Below are 21,735 nucleotides of genomic sequence, written 5' to 3' on the forward strand. Positions count from 1 at the left end.
GCTGGGCGTTTTTAGTTTCCATTATCGCTAAAAAAAAACAAACGCCCAGCTCAAAAACGTCCATTTTTTTGAAAATACGGACTGTCCCGCCTCTTCATGTACTCGTTTCGAACATAGACGCCCATGGAGATAGGCGTTCGCGTTCGATTATGCCCCTCAAAGTGAGTTAACAGGTTGAGAGGTTTTTATCCAGCTCACACTGACCAGGCCCCAAAGGAATCGTTAGTGGTATCACCCAAATAGGGCTACTGAATATCCCCTCTAACCACTAAAGTCAAAACTGGCTATTGTGTGGGAGGTCCTGGGGTGGAGTCGGGGCAGAGTCAGCACTTAACTGGATAAGTTAAACAGGCAAAAAAGACCACATTAATAGCAGTCTTATGCTTATCCAGCTTAACGTAATTATTTGGTTTGGAGCGGAAAATCGACATTTATCCAGTTAGTGCTGGTTATCCTCATACCAGGATATTCTACATGTATTATATGCCGCTAGCTCTCCAAGGGGATTCAAAGCAGTTTACAAACAAGATTGTGTATCTGGATTTTCAGAAGGCATTTGACAAAGTACCTCATGAAAGACTCCAGAGGAAATTGGAGAGTCATGGGATAGGAGGTAGTGTTCTATTGTAGATTAAAAACTGGTTAAAAGATAGAAAACAGAGAGTAGGGTTAAATGGTCAGTATTCTCAATGGAGAAGGGTAGTTAGTGGGGTTCCCCAGGGGCCTTTTTAACATATTTATATATGACCTAGAGATGGGAGTAACTAGTGAGGTAATTAAATTTGCTGATGACACAAAGTTATTCAAAGTCATTAAATCGCGGGAGGATTGTGAAAAATTACAAAAGGACCTTACGAGACTTGGCGTCTAAATGGCAGATGACGTTTAATATGAGCAAGTGCAAAGTGATGCATGTGGGAAAGGGAACCCAAATTATAGCTACGTCATGCAAGGTTCCATGTTAGGAGTCACTGACCAAGAAAGGGATCTAGGTGTCGTCGTTGATACGTTGAAACCTTCTGCTCAGTGTGCTGCTGTGGCTAAGAAAGCAAATGGAATGTTAGGTATTATTAGGAAAGGAATGGAAAACAAAAATGAGGATGTTATATTGCCTTTGTATTACTCCATGGTGCGACCGCACCTCAAATATTGTGTTCAATTCTGGTCGCCGCATCTCAAAAAAGATATAGTGGAATTAGAAAAGGTGCAGAGAAGGGTGACAAAAATGATAAAAGGGATGGGTTGAATTCCCTATGAGGAAGTGGCTAGGGCTGTTCAACTTGGAGAAGAGATGGCTGAGGGGTGATATGATAGAGGTCTATAAAATACTGAGGTGCGTAGAACAGGTAGACGTGAATTGCTTATTTACTCTTTCCAAAAATACTAGGACTAGGGGGCAAATTAGTAAATTTAAAATGAATCAGAGAAAATATTTCTTCACTCAATGAGTAATTAAACTCTGGAATTCGTTGTCAGAGAATGTGGTAAAAACAATTAGCTTAGCAGGGTTTTTAAAAGGTTTGGATAATTTCCTACAAAAAAGTCCATAAGCCATTATTAAGATGGACTTGGGAAAATCCATTGCATATCCTAGGAGCATAAAATCTGTTTCACTGTTCTGGGATCTAACCAGGTACTTGTGACCTGGATTGGCAACTGTTGAAAACAGGATACTGGGCTTGATGGACCTTCGGTCTGTCCCAGTATAGCAATACTTATGTTCTTATGTTATTATACTAGGCTTGGTGAAGGTCCTCATTCCAAAGTACAATCTGCTTGATATTTAAAACCATTTAACTGGCCAGGAACGGGTCCTGGCCAATTAAATGGCGCTTAAGCGGCTATCTAGTAATATTCAGTGGGAGATCACTGCTGAATATTGCAGGTTAGCGCTTCACCGCTTAGCGCGTAACTGGTTATATTGCACAATATAACCAGCTATCTGCTAATATTCAGCACATCACTGACTAAGTCTGGTGGCCAAATTTGGCCACCAAAATAGCAGGCCTTCTTTGGCCAGTTTCAGCTTAACTGGCCAGCGCTGAATATCGACTTGGCTGGTTACATTGAAACTGGCCAAAAAACACCAGGACATTCAATACCAGTCACCGGAAACAACCTGGCATTAAATATCCGGGCTCAGTGCCCACGCAGGAGTCAGCCCGGCTAATTCCCGTGGTCTGAATATTGGGTCCAATGGCTATAGTTGGTTTTCGTCCATGTTAAGACATTTCAGCCATAAAGAATCACGTCAGTGACAACACCAGGTATGGTCAGCAACATACATAGCGGGAAATGATCCAAGCTCTTTCTGGTATAACACATGTAATGGGTGCAACTGATTGCACCCATGTTTTTTTTTTTTTTGTTACATTTGTACCCTGCGCTTTCCCACTCATGGCAGGCTCAATGCGGCTTACATGGGGCAATGGAGGGTTAAGTGACTTGCCCAGAGTCACAAGGAGCTGCCTGTGCCTGAAGTGGGAATCGAACTCAGTTCCTCAGGACCAAAGTCCACCACCCTAACCACTAGGCCACTCCTCCACTGTTGCTACTATTTGAGAGTCTACATGGAATGTTGCTATTCCACTAGCAACATTCCATGTAGAAGTCGGCCCTTGCAGATCACCAATGTGGCCGCGCAGGCTTCTGCTTCTGTGAGTCTGACGTCCTGCACGTACGTGCAGGACGTCAGACTCACAGAAACAGAAGCCTGCGCAGCCTTCTACATGGAATGTTGCTAGTGGAATTGCAACATTCCATGTAGAATCTCCAACAGTAGCAACATTCCATGTAGAATCTCCAATAGTAGCAACATTCCATGTAGAAGTCGGCCCTTGCAGATCATCAATGTGGCCGCGCAGGCTTCTGCTTCTGTGAGTCTGACGTCCTGCACGTACGTGCAGGACGTCAGACTCACAGAAACAGAAGCCTGCGCAGCCTTCTACATGGAATGTTGCTAGTGGAATTGCAACATTCCATGTAGAATCTCCAACAGTAGCAACATTCCATGTAGAATCTCCAATAGTAGCAACATTCCATGTAGAAGTCGGCCCTTGCAGATCATCAATGTGGCCGCGCAGGCTTCTGCTTCTGTGAGTCTGACGTCCTGCACGTACGTCCAGGACGTCAGACTCACAGAAACAGAAGCCTGTGCAGCCTTCTACATGGAATGTTGCTAGTGGAATAGCAACATTCCATGTAGAATCTCCAATAGTATCTATTTTATTTTTGTTACATTTGTACCCTGCGCTTTCCCACTCATGGCAGGCTCAATGCGGCTTACATGGGGCAATGGAGGGTTAAGTGACTTGCCCAGAGTCACAAGGAGCTGCCTGTGCCTGAAGTGGGAATAGAACTCAGTTCCTCAGTTCCCCAGGACCAAAGTCCACCACCCTAACCACTAGGCCACTCCTCCTGTTAGTCTCAGCACACCTGATGGGTAGAAAAATGGCCACAACACGCAGCACCACCATTTCCTCTATATTTACGTTCTGTGGAACGGAGTGAAGGAGTAGCCTAATGGGTAGTCAACAATTAAAAAAAAATCCAGTAATCGAAAAATGACTTTGTTTAAAGGAAAATGGCCTCAAAGAGCTCCAAGATAAAGAACAATCTCGCGGAGCTTAAACAGACCTAACGGTCTTCTCATCATCATTGGCCAAAAAACCTTATAGTGCCACAGACCTAAATCCACTTCTAGTATCTATGGTCAAAAGTTATTCTAGGTGATGTTGTAGACATAAATCACTACTAAGTCTCTATGCAGTATCCATTATATATGATTACACTCTTTTTCGAAGTGTTGCTTAATGGATAAGTGTAAGAAAGTGTAATCATATATAATGATAGTGCACACATCTTTAGTGAGCGCCCCTGAGTGCCCAAGCCCCTCCCATGGCCATGCACCCTTTCAGTTGTGTGCTAAAGGATTGACGCACACATCTTTATAGAATAGCGCTTAGCAAGATGGGTGTGTAAATCCAAGTTGTTGGCGGTTAACGCCAACAGTTGATTGTTAGCACCCAGTTATTGGCACTAATAGGCTTGTTATTTAAATAAATTGCGTGCATGCTCAAACTTGTACACCCAATTCATTTATAGCAGTGTTTCCCAAGTCCAATCCACAGTACCCCTTGCCAGTTAGGTTTTCAGGATATCCACAATGAATATGCATGAAAGAGATTTGCATGTAACGGAGGCAGTATATGCAAATTAAGATCATGCATATTCATTGTAGATATCCTGAAAACCTGGACTGCACTTGGGGAAACACTGACTTATAGAATTCCCCTGTAAACCTGTTTGTGGTACCTCAGAAAGGCAGTATATCAAATCCATGACCCCTTTATGTGCAGATCCTAAATGTTGCTTTAATGGTTGCAGGATACCGCCATAACTTCTATATCCCCTCTCGGTCAGTGCTTGGCTAGATTTCACAGAAGGGAAGTATGGTGGCTGAGGGCTACTGGGTAAGTTGGAAATAGTTTAGTTTCTATTGTGTAAACTCTTTGGGGGTGCGCGTTTTTCTTAACAGAACAGTAATCGCTTTTTGTATGGCATGTGTAGAATTCCACATAAAAGGAAACTATAGCCATGGATGTCATGCATAGCAAGGCGCAGTAATCTATGGTAAGCTCTTTGGGGTGGACACTTACCACTGCAGAACCCGACACTCTTGCCCTGCATGCTTTAGGTTATGGCAGAATTATAGCAAAAAAAGCAGGAGTCAACCCAGCATCTCAACACCAGCAGCAACAAGACCAAAGAGACACCTGCAAAGATGGAAAGAAACAAAACCTAAAACTGAAATCAAAGGACCGACGGTGTTCAGTTTATTTCGAAGCTTGATACGCCACCTTCTATAATGTTTATATCAAAGCAGTTTTACAGCACTTAATAAAATATATTGGGAAGGAGGCAGAGTAAAGTTGAGAGGTCAACATGTATTAGAGAAGGGACATTATAGAGAGGAAGGGTCAAAGGGTTAGAATCTGACTCTGTTGCCTGATACATCTCCATAAGCCAGAGAGAAAAGAGTCATGTGCTTGTTGGTAGTTAAGAGAAATAAAAAGAAGATATGATACCTTTTTTTTACTGGAACCACAGTACAGTTTTTGCAGTGGCGTTCCTACCCTCGATGACACCCGGGGCGGATCGCCGATGCGCCCCCCCCCCCCCCCACGGGTGCAGCGCCCCCCCCCCCCCCCGTGAAATGACACCTCCCCCCGGCGAAATGACCCCCCCCCGGGTGCACGCCGCTGGGGGGGGGTGCCACGGCGCACGCCTGTGGGCTCCAAGTTCGCTACACTAACTTCGCTGTTTCGCTGCAGCTCCCTCTGCCCCGGAACAGGAAGTAACCTGCCCGGAACAGGAAGTAACCTGTTCCGGGGCAGAGGGAGGGAGCTGCAGCGAACCAGCGAAGTTAGCGTAGCGAACTCGGAGCCCACAGGTGCGCGTGCGGCACCCCCAGCGGCGTGCACCCAGGGCGGACCGCCCCCACCGCCCCCCCCCCCCCCTTGGTACGCCACTGAGTTTTTGACTAGCATTCATTTTTGACATAGAAATGACAAAAGTTGACAATATCAGAATATATAAGTGAAATAGAAAAGCATTCCAAGTCTCATGGGGAAAGCTAGTGGTGGTGTGGGGGGAGGGGAGAGAGGAGTGAGAAACAGGGAGAGAAAGATGGGTGATCAAAAGGTGGCAAAGTAGTATAGTTCAGTGGGGTAGCTATGGGGGGCCTGGGCTCCCCAAAAAACTTCCTCTGGGCCCCTGGTTTTGCTGGCACCAGCTGAAGCCTTGTCCAGCGCCAGTCTCCGGCACCACCGCGTTGCCTGCCCTGCTCTCTCTTACCCCTCACATCATGCATGTCCCTTTTAGTGAAATTGAGAAGGCTTCAGCTGGTGGGGGTTGGGACCCCCGCCAGCCACGGTATTTGCTGCAGCAGTGGGTAGGGAGCAGCAGGGCGGCGAGGTGGTGGGGGGGGGGCGGCAGACCAAAATGTGCCCCCCACCTCGCGCTGTGGCCCCCCTCCCACCACGAGGTCTGGCTACGCCCCTGGTATAGGTTGATGCCCTCAAGATATTCCATCATCTTAAGTTCAAAGGTTTTATATTCCTGGATTCTTTCAAATTTTCCGTTAAGTATTCTGACCATAAAATCATTGATGCAGTTTTCTGGTCTTTCAAACACTTCTCCCACTATGGTGTCACCCTGGTATAAGCTTTGTAGTGTTTAATAAGGTACGTGAGTTGATTCTTGTCTTTAGCCTCTGTCCCATTTCTTCAATGTAGGTTCCTTCTTCACGTTTTCTGAACCAAATTATATTTACTGCATTTGGAGAAGAGTACGTTGAATGTTTTTCTCATGTGAGTGACTGTGAGGGTCCTGTAAAAGATGCTGGCACAGTTTGCAGCTTGGTATATTGCTAGGATGTGTGCCATTCTCTTCTTTTTGGGCTTCGGTTGGGAGTTTGGTTTTCACAAATATTTGCTTCAGATTGGTGCTTATCAGATGGTTAGCATGGTGGAGCAGGGAATATCTCTTCCAGTAATTCATCCTCCTGGAATAGCGGCTAGGGATATGCTCTGCCCCAAAAGTACTCCCATAAGGAATCAGAAAACTGTCCTCCCAGACAGGTTCCAGCGTTCTGCACCTAAACGCACTCTTAAGCTCAACCCTTCCAGCCGTTCCAACAATTTTTAACACCGGTCCTTGAGCTCTGAATTCCCACTTGCTGCCAGCATCATCACATCGTTGCAAGCACTGCAGACTCTTTACGAAGCGTGTACACTATAGACTAGGTTCTATATATCACACCTAAAAAAATCGGCGCCAAAACAAAATACACCTTGGCGTATTCTATCAAGTATGCCTAAATTTCCACATGGTTTATAAAATACGCTGAGCACCCAACTGCGTGACTAAATTTAGTCGCGAGCATTTACGCCAAGTAAAACTTGGTGTAAAATGCCAACGTGTAAATTCGGTCTGGACCAGGTATATTCTATAACAATCTGCGTAGATTTTAGAAATTCCCGTGACCCGCCCATTCCCACGCCCCCTTTTCAACTATGAGAATTTTTAACACATCACTTTTTTAGAAAATGCTTAGGCAGTTGTGCGCATAAATTCTAATTAACGCCAATTAGTGTCAATGATTGCTTGTTAATTAATTTAAATTGCACGCGAAAATCCAGAACATGACTGGACTTGCATGCGCAATTTAAGTCGTGCTATACAGAAACCAGGGGTATGTGCGAGATTCAGTGTATGGCGCTGATACATCAGCATAGAACAAAAATGAATGCTAATCACTATTCTATAAATGGTGATCCAAACTGGGCGCTATTTACAGAATGCGTGTACCGCTGGGGTCCGCATCCAATTTTGAGCACAAGGATCTGCACCGACTGAAACCTGGTGGAAATCCTTGCACTTAATTTAGACGTGGAGCTGCCTTATTCTGTAAAACTGTGCGCAAATTGTAGGAATGCCCTTGACCCACCCAAGCCCCTCCAACAACCACACCCCCCTTTTCGGATCTGCATCTAAAACTTTGCACACAATTATTGGCGTTAATTGGCTCGTTATGCAATTAAATTGGGCATGTAAATTGAGCACGCGCCCAACTGCACGTACAATTTTGAGCTCCATATATAGAATTAGCAGGTATGAGCAAATAGTACATAAGCACATAACACCGCCATACTGAGAAAAGACCAAGGGTCTATCAAGCCCAGCATCCTGTCTCCGACAGCGGCCAATCCAGGCTTCAAGAACCCAGCAACCCCCCCCCCCCCCAAAAAAAAAATAATAATAATAATAATAATTTTTTAATAATGTTCAATGTCTAACTCTAACTTTTTTTTCCAAAGTCCTTTTTTTCCCTCCTTATCTCCGCTTTGCATTTGGCTCGGCATTCCTTATGTTTTATCTTATTATTTTCAGTCGGTTCCCTTCTCCATTTTCTGAAGGATTGTTTTTTTGGCTCTAATGGCTTCCTTTACCTTACTGTTCAGCCACGCTGGCTGACGTTTGGTCTTTTTTCCTCTTTTTCTAATACGCGGAATATATTTGTCCTGTACCTCTAGGATGGTGTGAAACTCTTATCAATGAACCACATTCATTTGAAATGATATCCCATCCCTGACACTGCTCTAGGGTGTCCTTTTACCAAGCTGTGGGGAAAAGGCCCCTGCGCTGGCAGTAGGGGCCATTTTTCCCACGTGCCAGGGCCCTTCTTACCGCAACAGGTAAAAAGACTCCAGGCACACAGTGCCATGCAGTAAGAGAACTCCTAGCGCATGGCCATGTGGTGGCGAAAAGGGCTCCTGCGCTAACTCAGCGGTAACCGGATAACGTGCAGCGATGCCCGATTACCGCCAGGCTATCACTGCACAAGCCATTTCTGGGCGGTCCCCCCCCCCCCCAGAAATGGCGTGTGCTCGGAGCAGGACTACCACCGGCAGCCATGTTGGGCCAGTGGTAGTCCCGAAAAAGCGAGCGGTAAGCCTGCGTTGGGCTTACCGCCACTCTGTAAAAGGGCCACTAGGTCTTTTAAAATTTTTCTCAGAAAAGCTTTTCCAGTTCTGGATTGTATGCTTTTATAAAGGGGACCAAAAAGAGTGTTAAGGGAAAAGAGAGCATTCTTGGAGATTATTTTGGGGTTGTAGCCTTTTTGTTTGAAAGATTGAGTCAGAATTTTGAGGTGTTTATCTCAGAGCAGATATGATGATATTATATGACTTAGCTGTGTACAATGAACTTTTTTTATACGTGAAGAGTGGAAGCTGGAATTGTGGAGGTAGCTGCATCTATCAGCCAGCTTCCTATATATAGATGTCTGTATATGGCCACGGTTGATAAAAACAAATTGACTTTTTCTGTGCAATAATTACATTTGAATGAGATTGAAGGACTGGATGCATTAAAATAACTGTAGAATGGTTGGAGAGTGTATTTTCCCTCAGCCCAAATCATAAAAATAATTCTGGTAGTATTTTCAGAGTTTAGTCTGCTATGTATTCAAACTGCTTCTTCTGGTTGTGTCATTAAAAGGTTGGCATATTGTGGTGCCATCCTGGTGCCCACTGTCGAATCAGTTATATATAGCTGGTAGAAACTTTCAGAAGAAGAAGGCAATGAAAAAGAAAGCAGAAAACCAGGTAGATTCAAGATAGGTATGGAAAAAGAAGAATCCTGCCAAAACAGGGAAAAAAAATATACATGAAGACTTACTTACCAAGAACATCAGGAGTAGAAGCACCAACTCCCCCAGCAGAGAGAAGAGCCAGAGAGGAACCTGCAATGATGGAAAGGAAAAAATTCAGAATTGTTACTGAATGCAGCATGGAATGGCAGCAGCTACAGAGGACCCTAAACATAAGAACATAAGAATAACCACACCGGGTCAGACCGATGGTCCATCTAGCCCAGTGTCCTGCTTCCAATAGTGGCCAATCCAGGTCAAAAGCACCTGGCAGAAACCCAGATAGTAACAATATTCCATATAGAACCCCAAAGAATAGCAAGATTCTGGAATCCTAAAGAGTAACAAGATTCCATGCAGAATCTCAAAGAGTAGCAACATTCCATATAGAACCCCAAAGAACAGCAAGATTCTGGAATCCTAAAGAGTAACAAGATTCCATGCAGAATTTCAAAGAGTAGCAAAATTCCATGTAGAACCCCAAAGAATAGCAAGATTCTGGAATCCTAAAGAGTAACAAGATTCCATGCAGAATCTCAAAGCGTAGCAACATTCCAAGCTACAAATCTTAGGGCAAGCAGTGACTTGTCCAAACCTTTTTTAAACCCAGATACGCTAACCGCTGTTACTACATCCTCTAGCAACAAGTTCCAGAGCTGAACTATTCTTAGAGTGAAAAAATATTTCCTCCTATTTGTTTTAAAAGTATTTCCATGTAGTTTCATTCAGAGTCCCCTGGTCTTTGTACTTTTTGAATGAGTGAAGCAATGATTCACTTTTACCCATTCCATACCACTCAGGATTTTACAGATCTCAACCATATTCCCCTCAGTTGTCTCTCTCCAAGCTGAAAAGCCCTAACCTCTTTAGCTTTCCCTCATACGGGGGCGTTCCGTCCCCTTTATCAGTTTGGTTGCTCTTCTTTGAACCTTTTCTAATTCTGCTATATCTTTTTTTAGATATGGCAACCACAATTGAATGCAATAAATGCATCATAGAGCAATACAGAGGCATTATAATATTCTTGGTCTTATTTTTTCATCCTTTTCCTAATAATTCCCAGCATCCTGTTTACTTTTTGGCCACTGCCTCACATTGAGCAGAAGATTTCAGCGTATTGTCTACAATGACACCTAGATCTTTTTCTTGAGTGCTGACTCCTAAGGTCAAACCTAGCATCATGTAACTATGATTTGGATTATTCTTCCCAATGTGCATCACTTTGCATTTGTCCACATTAAATTCTATCTGTCATTTGACTGCCCAGTCTTCCAGTTTCCTAAGGTCTTCCTGCAATTTTTCACAATCCATATGTGTTTTGACAGCTTTGAATAGTTTTGTGTCATCTGCAAATATAATCACCTCTCTCGTCGTTCCAATTTCCAAATCATTTATAAATATGTTAAATAGAACCAATCCCAGTACAGATCCCTGTCGCACTCCACTATTCACCCTCCTCCACTATTCACCCTCCTCCATTGAGAAAAATGACCATTTATCTTACCCTCTGTTTTCTATCTAATAACCAATTCCTAATCCACAGAAGAACATTGCCTCCTATCCCATGACTTTTTAATTTTCTCATGAGTCTCTCATGAGGAATTTTGTCAAAAGCTTTCTGAAAATCTAGATACACTACATCAACCAGCTCACCATTATCCACGTGTTTATTCATGCCTTCAAAGAAATGAAGCAAATTGGTGAGGCAAGACTTCCCTTGGCTGAACCCATGCTGCCTCAGTCCCATTAAACCGTGTTTGTCTACTTGTTCTGTAATTTTATTCTTTATAATAGTTTCCACTATCTTGCCCGGCACTGACATCAGGCTTACCAGTCGGTAATTTCCCAGATGACCACTGGAACCCTTTTTAAAAATCGGTGTTACTTTGGCCACCCTCAAATATTCAGGTACTATGGACGATTTTAATGGCAGGTTACAGATCACTAATAGCAGATCAGCAATTTCATGTTCGAGTTCTTTCAGAACCCTGGAATGTATTCCATCCAGTCCAGGTGATTTATCACTCTTTAACTTGTCGATTTGGCGCAGTGCATCTTACAAGTTCACCAAGATGTACATATGCTGTTAATGTGAAGAAATGTGTATATATATATATATATATATATATATATATGCTATTTGATCTGAAGAAATGTTATCACCACTATTTTGTGTAAAATGTCTTCCTGAACGTCGATAGTTCATTTTGTGCCTTGAAAAGGAGAATCCCTTCCCCCGCTGGGAGAATCCATGTCAGTTTCTGGAACAGGAATCTGAAATTAAGTGAGCCACTGGTCTAAAATGGGTAGCCCAAAGAGGAGCTACTTTCTGTTAATGTAGATAAACAAGGTCTGTAAAGTGAAGAATGCAAATTGAATGAGTTAAGAGATTAACTAGCGTCAGATCAGAGTATCAATTTCGAGCTAAGTTAGGCAACAACACTAGTGAGAATTTTAGGATCTATCAGATTTAAGTACAAGAGAAGAGACTGGAATGCTCCCGAAAAATAGTAGATTCTTCTTGTCTTTGGCATTCTATTGACGCTTGAAAGAAAGAAGCCTCACAGCTGTCCATAGTGTCTCTGCATCTCCCTTAGGGGCATAATATTCAATTTGGGATTCTGCTACGATGTGTTATTTTAGCACTAACAGTACAGGACCCATTTTATTTATTTATTTTTGGTACATTTATACCCCACATTTTCCCACTAGAGCGAGCACAATGTAGCTTACAATGTTACAAAAGGTTACAATATAAGGAGAGTAATGACACAGAAGTCTGAAGGACGGGAAAGAACATGAGGGCATAACACGTTGGATAAACAGGTATAGGTAATATGAGGAAGGTGAAGACGGAGCGTTAATTGGGGGGGATATGCTTTCTCGAATAAAAATGTTTTTAAGAATTTCTTGAATAGCTGGTGGTCGTCAATCACTTTTAGATGCCTTGGTAGGACGTTCCATGACTTTGGGCTGACGTAGGAGAAGGAAGATGAAAAGAACAGTTTGTATTTAACAGACTTGCAGCTTGGGTAATGTAGAGTAAGGTAGGATCGAACAGTCACCAAAGCATTTCTTGATGGTAGATCTATCAAATCTATGCTGGGGCTTCCCCATAAATTATCTTGTGAGTCAATGAGCAGATTTTGAAGGTAATACAGTCTTTAATGGGGAGCCAGTGTAGGTTATATCGAAGAGACCTAGATACTAATAACTGGGGTTGATAGTAAAATAATAGGTCTTAACAGTAGCCCATATTTATATCACTGCTATATGTAATAAAAGTGAGCCAAGTATAGGACAAACAAGCCATTGTGACATCACTGATGTGGTTGGTTCTTAGGCACTGGTGGAATGAGGCATTATGACATCACAATATCAGCTCTGGTTACCAGAGGCTGAAACGCTTCACACTAAAGTGTGTGTGTGTGTGTGGGGGGGGGGGGGGGGGGGGGGAGGGGGGGGAGGGGTTATCAATCTGGTCTACTGTTAACATGGGTTATTTTACCACTAACTCATTTTGTTTTAGGGCAGGTCTCATTTTATGCAGAGACCTAGTTAGTAGTAATTGGAGTCAACAGTAAAATAACATATCTTAACAGTAGCCCACATTGATAACTCCCCCCACCCCATCCCATTACTTTGTTACTTTTCAGTATGATTCAACCAGGCCTGAAAGTACAATGTCAGTAACTCAATCTGGGGCATCATCTGTACAATAATAAAAGCACCTCCAACGTTCTGAAGCTGACTCATTGGCTTCACTTAAGTGAAGGGTTCGTAAGGTTCGTTAGCTCCGTAAATCTGTAACCATCTCTCTCGGCCCCCACTACTACTACTACTATTTAGCATTTCTATAGCGCTACAAAGCGTACGCAGCGCTGCACAAACATAGAAGAAAGACAGTCCCTGCTCAAAGTGCTTACAATCTAATTATGACCTTATGACGTTATGACGTTGAGGGCAGCGGACCTATCAGAGGCGCAAGAGCGGGGCCGAGAGAGATGGTTACAGATTTAGGAAGGTAATAAAACTTTTTAACCCTTCACTTCAATGAAGCCACGGAGTCAGCTTCACAACGTTGCAGGTGCGTTCTCTAAAACTACACAGCTCACAAATATACAAATTAAAAATCAAAGGGTGCATAGAAGGGGGGGGAGGGGGGCAACTACTCTGGAACTGGGAGGGAGGGAGGGGGGCAACGACCCTGGAACTGGGTGGGTGGGAACTGGGTGGTGGGGGAGGCCCTGGCACACAGTCTCATTCTCACACACACAATCATAGTGCCCTAATTTTGCAATTAAACATCGCAGGGTGGATGGAGGGGGGAGGAACAGGGGGGGCAACTACCCTGGAACTGGGAGGGAGGAAGAGAGGGGGGCAACGACCCAGGAACTGGATGGGTGGGTAGGTGGGAGGGAGGGTGGACCCAGGAACTTGGAGGGGGGCCAGGCGGACCATGAAACTGGGAGGGAGAGGGGGGCAACAACCCGGGAACTGGGTGGGTGGGAGGGAGGGCGGACTCTGGAACTTGGAAGGTGGGGGCGTACGGACACTGAAACTGGGTGGGTGGGAGGGAGGGGGCCCCTGGCACACACTCTCATTCTCACACACACTCGCACGCAGTCTCACTCTCTCTGTCACACACACTCACACATTCACTCTCTCTCTGTCACACACACTCATACATTCACTCTCTCTATATCACACACTCACTCTCACACACACTCTGTAAAACACACACACTCCGAGGAAAACCTTGCTAGCGCCCGTTTCATTGGTGTCAGAAAAGGCCTTTTTTCCTAGTAACTTCCATACAAGACAAGCAATTTTTAAACCTTAATAGGAGATCAACAGTGATTCCATGACTTCTGATATTAAAGAGAGGAAGTATCAGATCGGTGGTACTGATACAATGCATGTGTGTATGCAGGAGCGCCTCTTCCTTGTTTTGGTGAGGCAGGATGAGAAAATAATTTGGACTCATCTATTACTAACATTGCAGCTGGAACATGCCACTGATTCCCATAACGGACATGAAAGGGCTGTTGTCTTGTGTAAAAAACAGGGTTCTAAACTTTCAATTTCCATCTGCAACGATTCAGTAGTGCATGACAAGTCACCCACTAGGATCCTCGATAACTGGTTTTGATCAAGTAATCAAAGAAACTTTAAGAGCACTACACAGCAGCCCTTAATGCATACTTCAGCCTGAGCCCGAACATAAGCACTCTGTAAATGGGTAATCATTTCATTCTGCTAATGTTCTGCAAACCACAGACCAGCTTATAGCATCAATCAATAAACAGCTATACTGTGATCCATCAAACATGAATTTCTCCCAATGACTTTTACTGTAGATTGAATAACTCTGCTTTATTGCTCTTTTGCCTGAGGGCGTATAGCATGTTTCCTTCCCAATGGCATGTAAAAACAACATGCTGGAGACATTGCATGTGACCATGGAAACAATTAAGGCAAGTCTGCCCGGCCTGAGTCGAGCAGTGCACATGGGAGGTCAGGCTTTAGGAAGTTTTAGGACTGAAAAATAAATACATGGAATTCCAACAACAATGGTGTGAAATGATCAAACGAGGCGGGAGAAGGCTGAGGGACACAGCAAAGAATGACCTGAATATCCCACTGTTCCCATCTATTTTTATGCAATGTAGTAAGAATGAACAGAACTGCACGTATTTGGCTAACACAGGAATGAAATAGAAGCATAAAATGCTAGTGTAAGTGGCAGAAATCATGTCTACAATGCAGGTGTGGACATTTACAGCAGCTCGGGAACAGGTGTGAATCTTTATGTGCATTTAAAACTTTCTGATGAGCAACTATGAGCGTTTTAAGAACATAAAAATAGCCATACTGAGGCAGACTGATTGTCCATCAAGCCCAGTATCCTGCTTCCAACAGTGGCCAATCCAGGTCTCAGGTACTACTACTACTACTACTTGACATTTCTAAAGCACTACTAGGGTTACGCAGCGCTGTACAATTTAACATAGAAGGACAGTCCCTGCTCAAAGGAGCTTACAACCTGGCAGAAACCCAATTAGTAGCAACATTGCATGTAGAACCCCAAAGAATAGCAAGATTCTGGAATTCTAAAGAGTAACAAGATTCCATGCAGAATCTTAGAGTAGCAATATTCCATGTAGAACCTCAAAGAATAGAAAGATTCTGGAATCCTAAAGAGTAACAAGATTCCATGCAGAATCTTAGAGTAGCAATATTCCATGTAGAACCCCCCAAAATTGAAAGATTCTGGAATCCTAAAGAGTAACAAGATTCCATGCAGAATCTTAGAGTAGCAATATTCCATGTAGAACCTCAAAGAATAGAAAGATTCTGGAATCCTAAAGAGTAACAACATTCCATGCAGAATCTCAAAGAGCAGCAACATGCAATGCTACCAATCCCAGCACAAGCAGTGGCTTCGTTCATGTCCATCCCAATGACATACTATGGACTTTTCCTCCAGGAACTTGTCCAGACCTTTTTTTAAAACCCTTAAATTGGATAGGACAGAGTCCAGTTAAGCAAAGTAAAACAGATACAATGTTAAAATAAGGAAAGAAATGTAAAAAGGTAAGGAATTAAGGAGCTGCTTTGCCAAACAGTGGTAAAAAGTGGCCTCAGTGCTCCCTTACAAGGGCCTTTCCCGCACACTGAGGCCATTTTTACGCAGGGGTAAAATGGCCGGATTTTCTATTTTTGATTTAATGGTCATGTGCTAATTTTCCCATTAGCATCTGAGCCCATAGCACAATCTATTTTGTAGGCAGTAGGGTCTTGCACGCTAAATCTGTGCTAATCAGTTAGTCCATGGCATCGCAGAACATGCCCACTCTGTGCCCCCAGCGCTAAAAAATAAATTTTATTTAACGCCTGGGTAGTGCGCAGACATTCCCAATTTACCACAGGACACATTGTTGCGCCCCGCGGTAAGCCGTATTTTGCCGCGGTAAGCATTCGGAAAATCAACGACCATCTGTCCTTCAGGAAAATGTTGAAGACCCACCTCTTCAAAAACGCTTACCCGAACGATTGTAATTAAATTTTCAAACCAGCTATTTGAACCTGATGACTGTTACCCATTTAGACTAGATCTCCCAATCTCCTTATGCACCTCCCTATCTTTCCTTACCATCCTTCCTACTCCTTCCATTTCCCTCTATCTTTCCTTACCATCCTTAGTACTCCTTAACCTTCCCTATCTCTCTCTTCCGTTTGGTACCCATGTTTGCTTGCACTTATATCAAACCATACAACAAGTCGTTTACTACAATTGTAATTATTCTCCAGACTCTGTAATTGTATTTACTATCCACCTTATAATTGAAAGAGAAAAACGCCTAGATTTCGACCCAAATCGGGAGATAGACGTTTATCTCACAAAAACGAATAAATCGGTATAATGGAAAGCCGATTTTGGACGTTTTCAACTGCACTCCATCGCGAAAGCGTACAAAGTTGACGGGGGCGTGTCGGAGGTGTGGTGAAGGTGGAACTGGGGCGTGGTTATCAGCCGAGGACAGATGGGCGCCTTTCGCTGATAATGGAAAAAAAGTATGCGTTTGTACCTAGAATTTAGGGCACTTTTCCTGGACCCTGTTTTTTCACGAATAAGGCCCCATAAAGTGCCCTAAATGACCAGATTACCACCAGAGGGAATCGGGGTTGACCTCCCCTGACTCCCCCAGTGGTCACTAACCCCCTCCCACCACAAAAAAATGATGTTTCACAACTTTTATTTTCACCCTCAAATGTCATACCCACCTTCCTGGCAGCAGTTGTTAGGGGGTGCAGTGGACTTCAGGCAGGTGGACCCAGGCCCACCCCCCCCCCCCCCACCTGTTACAATTGTGCTGCTTAATGCTTAGTCGTCCAACCCCCCCAAACCCACTGTACCCACATGTAGGTGCCCCCCTTCACCCCTTAGGGCTATAGTAATGGTGTAGACTTGTGGGCAGTGGGTTTGTGGGGGTTGGAGGGGGACCAGTGCACTACGAATCCTGGCCCCTCCCACGAATAAATGCCTTGGATTTATTCGTTTTTGAGCTGGGCGCTTTCATTTTCCATTATCGCTGAAAAACAAAAACGCCCAGCTCACAAATTGTCGAATAAAACATGGACGTCTATTTTTTTTCGAAAATACGGTTCGGTCCGTCCCTTCACGGACCCGTTCTCGGAGATAAACGCCCATGGAGATAGACGTTTTTGTTCAATTATGCCCCTCCACATAAGCCGCATTGAGCCTGCAATATTTGGGAAAGAGCGGGGTACAAATGTAATAAATGTATAAATAAGCACATGTTAGTGCTGACTGCAGTTTTATAAACCAGCCCCTTAGAAATTAACAGGAGTCACACCCAGTCTCACGATTCCGATAGCTGAATTCCAAATGCCTGTCTTAAATTTAGAGAAAAACAGTTCAGTACATAGGTGTAATGGCAATTCATGTCAAACAAACAAAAAAACAGAAAGCTGAGGTTCTAGTAGATTCAAAGCTTGCATGGCAGGGAGCAGGAAGAATCTTTTGATGATCAGCACTATGGGCCGTTTACTAAGGTGCGTTAGCGTTTTTAGCGTGCCTACAATTAGCATGAGCGTTAACCATGTAGGCGCCTATAGGGATATGGTAGGTGCCTACACGGTTAACGTGTGTACATGTTTAACGCACATTAAAGACGCTAACATGCCTATAATGCAGCTTAGTAAACAGGGCCCTATAATTTTTAATTATTTGTTTAGATTAGCATATTTTATAATCTATGTGCATACATGCATGTCTCACCCCACACTCTGCCTAAATTCCACCTCTGTTCATGACTACCATCAAAGTACATTGCATTCTAGTTATTTTTGTGATCGGTATTCACTATTTCGTGAATCCGCAGAGGTGGGAATAGAGGCCGCAATTCGCCATTCACGCCGCTTTGTTCGCCTATTTGCAGACACGCATTTCAAAACAGCCTTCTTTTGCATTCACTTTCACTTTTGCGTTTTTGGCATTTGACTCTGGAAATGGTCAAGCATCCAGGAAGTGAGATGCAAGCAGAAACACCAAAAATTCTACTTTGATGCTACCCTTCAGCATAAAAAATTGGGCAAGATAACTAAAAAGTTGCAAATCTCCTAGACTGGATGGTATACTTCCCAGAGTACTGATATAACTAGAAAGTGAACTTGCAGAGCTATTGTTAGAAATATGCAATTTATATTTAAAATCAAGCCTGGTACCGGAAGATTGGAGGGTGGCCAATTCACATGTAATTCAACTCTGGAATTTGTTGCCAGAGAATGTGGTAAAAGCAGTTAGCTTAGCATGATTTAAAAAAGGTTTGGACAAGTTCCATAAGCCATTATTAAGATGGATTTGGAAAAATCCACTGCTTATTTCTAGGGTATGCAGCATAAAATCTGTTTTACTGTTTCGGGATCTTGCCAGGTATTTGTGATCTGGATTGGCCACCGTTGGAAACAGAATATTAGGCTTGATGGATCTTCGGTCTTTCCCAGTATGGCAACACTTATGTTCTTATGATCCTTCTTGCAGGCCACAGGCTCAACTTTTGTATAGACCCTATGACTCTGCTTCAGAGTCAAGTCCCAAAAGGACTTCTTCTCGTGGCTGTAGCTCCAGTGTTTTTAACACAGTGGCCGCAGTCACAGGTGGCTCCAGAGAAGTGCAGAAGAGGCAGAGGGTTCATCCTCAAAGTTTGGCAAGTGCCCTATAAGTGTTTAAAGTGCCCCTAATACTGGCAATGCAGAGATGCTCTGTACATCTGACCCCAGAATCGCTACGCCATCATATAAGGTGATATCTTTTCACTTTAGTAAAAGCGCTTTTCTTGAGTAGCTTTTGGGAGCTGCCGCTCCCTTTATCACATCAAAACAGAACGAACAGATCAGAACTTTATGGAAATCAAAAAACGATCAGCTGAATTTCGACAATTCACATTTTTCACACTAAAAAGAAGCTGTATGATTGTAGCCCCAAAGAATGTCCTCTGAATGGATCCTTAAAAGAAGTTAGAGGACAGATAGAACACAAAAATGGCGGAACCGATGTGATGTATACTTCACCTAAGCTCAGCACACATCACAGCGGCTGCGCCTGATCCGAGGAGTCAACAAAGTGGGTTGGGGTGTGGATGGAGAGAATATCTTCTTTCCAGGAGACAGGCAGCGATAGGGAGAGGAGAAGGTGCAGATGGGTTTGTGTGATGATTGGAGAACGTTTGTATGCTGAGAGTGGATTAGGTGTGTAGGCATATGTGGGTTTTGGAGGGCTGTGGACGTTCTGTGTTGAGGGGGTGATCGGTAGGGAGTGAGTGGTGAGGGCTGCAAGTGTGCGAGGAATTTTTCCACCCCCTTTTCCCTGGTTATTCTGCTAGCCAGTTCAGGTTGTATGGCAGGGGGTGTCAAACCTGAGTGTTCTAGGGCAAATGAGGGGTGGGTGGTCACAGCTTGTGGGAAAGAAAGCTTCTGGCTCAGCTGGGATTGGGTAGGAGGGGAAATGGGGGAAATCTGAGGAGAAGTGGAGTACATGATTATTATTTAGATTTTTGCTCACACCTTTTTCAAGGTGAGTTACATTCAGGTACTCTGGATATTTCTCTGTTCCCAGGAGGGCTCACAATCTAAGTTTGTACCTAAGGCAATGGAGGGTTAAGTGACTTGCCCAAGATCACAAGGAGCAGCAGTGGGATTTGAACTGGCCACCTCTGGATTGCAAGACCGGTGCTCTAACCACTAGGCCACTCCTCCACTTGTTATTCTTTAGGGTTCTACATGGAATGTTGTTACTGTTTGAGATTCTGCATGGAATCTTGTCACTCTTTAGGATTCCAGAATCTTGATATTCTTTGGGGTTCTACATGAAATGTTGCTATTCTTTGAGATTTGAATGGAATCTTTATTTATTTATTTAGATTTTGCTCACACCTTTTTCAGTAGTAGCTCAAGGTGAGTTACATTCAGGTACTCTGGATATTTCTCTGTCCCAGGAGGGCTCACAACCTAAGTTTGTACCTGAGGCAATGGAGGGTTAAGTGACTTGCCCAAGATCACAAGGAGCAGCAGTGGGAGTTGAACCAGCCACCTCTGGATTGCAAGACCAGTGTTCTAACCACTAGGCCACTCCTCCACTTGCTTGCTTGTTTTTGACATTGCCATGACTGGAGGCGTGGCCCTGTGCCACTGTGTGAGTCATGCTAATAGGCATGTTATTGATAACGTTATGATGTTGCAGGGGGATCTAGTTCATTGCCAAAAAGCTGTATGGGGTGGGGAAGGCTGCACTGGAGGAAGGGTATAGTAACATAGTAGATGACAGCAGATAAAACCTGAACGGTCCATCCAGTCTGCCCAACAGTTTGGAGAAGATTCTTTGGATTAAGTGATCTGTAGTTAAGGATAAGTAATTATAAAATAATAGAGCTTGTGGTCAATTGTTTTACCACTCAAATTAATATTCGCTTTGCAATTACTTATGTTTAGCGTAGTGGTGCTTGGTGATGCTGGGATCAGCGTGAATGTCGATGTTAAGATTTGTTGAGTCAAATTGCTAGAAATCACATGTGGACTAACATCGAGAGGGAAAAAGCGGGGTATAAATGCTACACAATAAAATAAAATAAAAATTTCCTGGAGTTCTATAACTGGGTGACTATAATTAGCATGAGAAGACCATAAAACTATCTTATTTTACTGGAACTCTGGGGGGGGGGGGGGGGGGGGGGGGGGGAGGGGGAGGCACAAAGCTTGTACAATTCTGGATTTTGCCATACTTACTGGTGTATTTTCTGGAATGTCATGCAAGAACGAAGGCATGTGGTATATTTCTTGTTCTGGAATTTTCTTTCCTTGCTTCCACCCTGGGCATCGTTTAACATTGGTACAGAAAGCTGAACCTAGACCGACATTTTCCATTACAGCTGAAAAAGTGGCCCGTAATTCTATCGCTTGAATCTAAATCCACATCAGAAAAGCCATAAACTAATTTTCACCAAATAAACGTTAACGTTTGAGTAGTTTATAAAAGTGATTCAACAGGAGGAAAATAAAAAACAAATGTTACTTACTTTTTTTGTTTTGGCTGAAAGGTAAAATTTCTCTTTCTCTTGCTTGACTTTAGAATGTATCTTACAATTGGGCTTCCACCCTCACTGTAAAATCCAATCAGATCAGTTTTGTTTGTCTTGGAAGACTGAGTAATGTATTCGGTGTTGCCTAATGTAAGTTCTCCTTTTTTAAACTGAAAAAAAAAAAGCAGCCATAAGTCAGATGAAAACCCAGCCAGCAGAGATTCTCGGTTTCTGGATGCTACACTCCAGCAATGAGGCTGTACGTTTACTCTGCTTAGCAACTACAAAGAGTTCTTGCATTTAGGAAGTTGGAAGCTTGTCCCATGGAGTAAGCTGAATGACCACCAGTTATTCTGCTTCACTTCCTTCAAAGTAGCTACAAAGTAGTAAATTTAATATGAATTGGAGAAAATGTTTCTT

The 21,735-nt window shown here is 43.5% G+C and overlaps 1 long non-coding RNA gene across 1 annotated transcript; it reads right to left on the minus strand.

Annotated features, from left to right (window-relative positions):
- Nucleotides 1–4,690: 4,690 nt before the first annotated feature.
- Nucleotides 4,691–21,447, minus strand: LOC115469922. The gene is made up of 3 exons (XR_003942087.1): nt 21,313–21,447; nt 9,248–9,307; nt 4,691–4,775 (listed from the first exon to the last, which is right to left on the minus strand). It is a non-coding gene; the product is annotated as an uncharacterized LOC115469922 (long non-coding RNA).
- Between the last annotated feature and the right edge of the window lie 288 nt (nt 21,448–21,735).

This window comes from Microcaecilia unicolor, chromosome 5 (assembly GCF_901765095.1).
Source record: "Microcaecilia unicolor chromosome 5, aMicUni1.1, whole genome shotgun sequence".
Taxonomy (NCBI): Eukaryota; Metazoa; Chordata; class Amphibia; order Gymnophiona; family Siphonopidae; genus Microcaecilia; species Microcaecilia unicolor.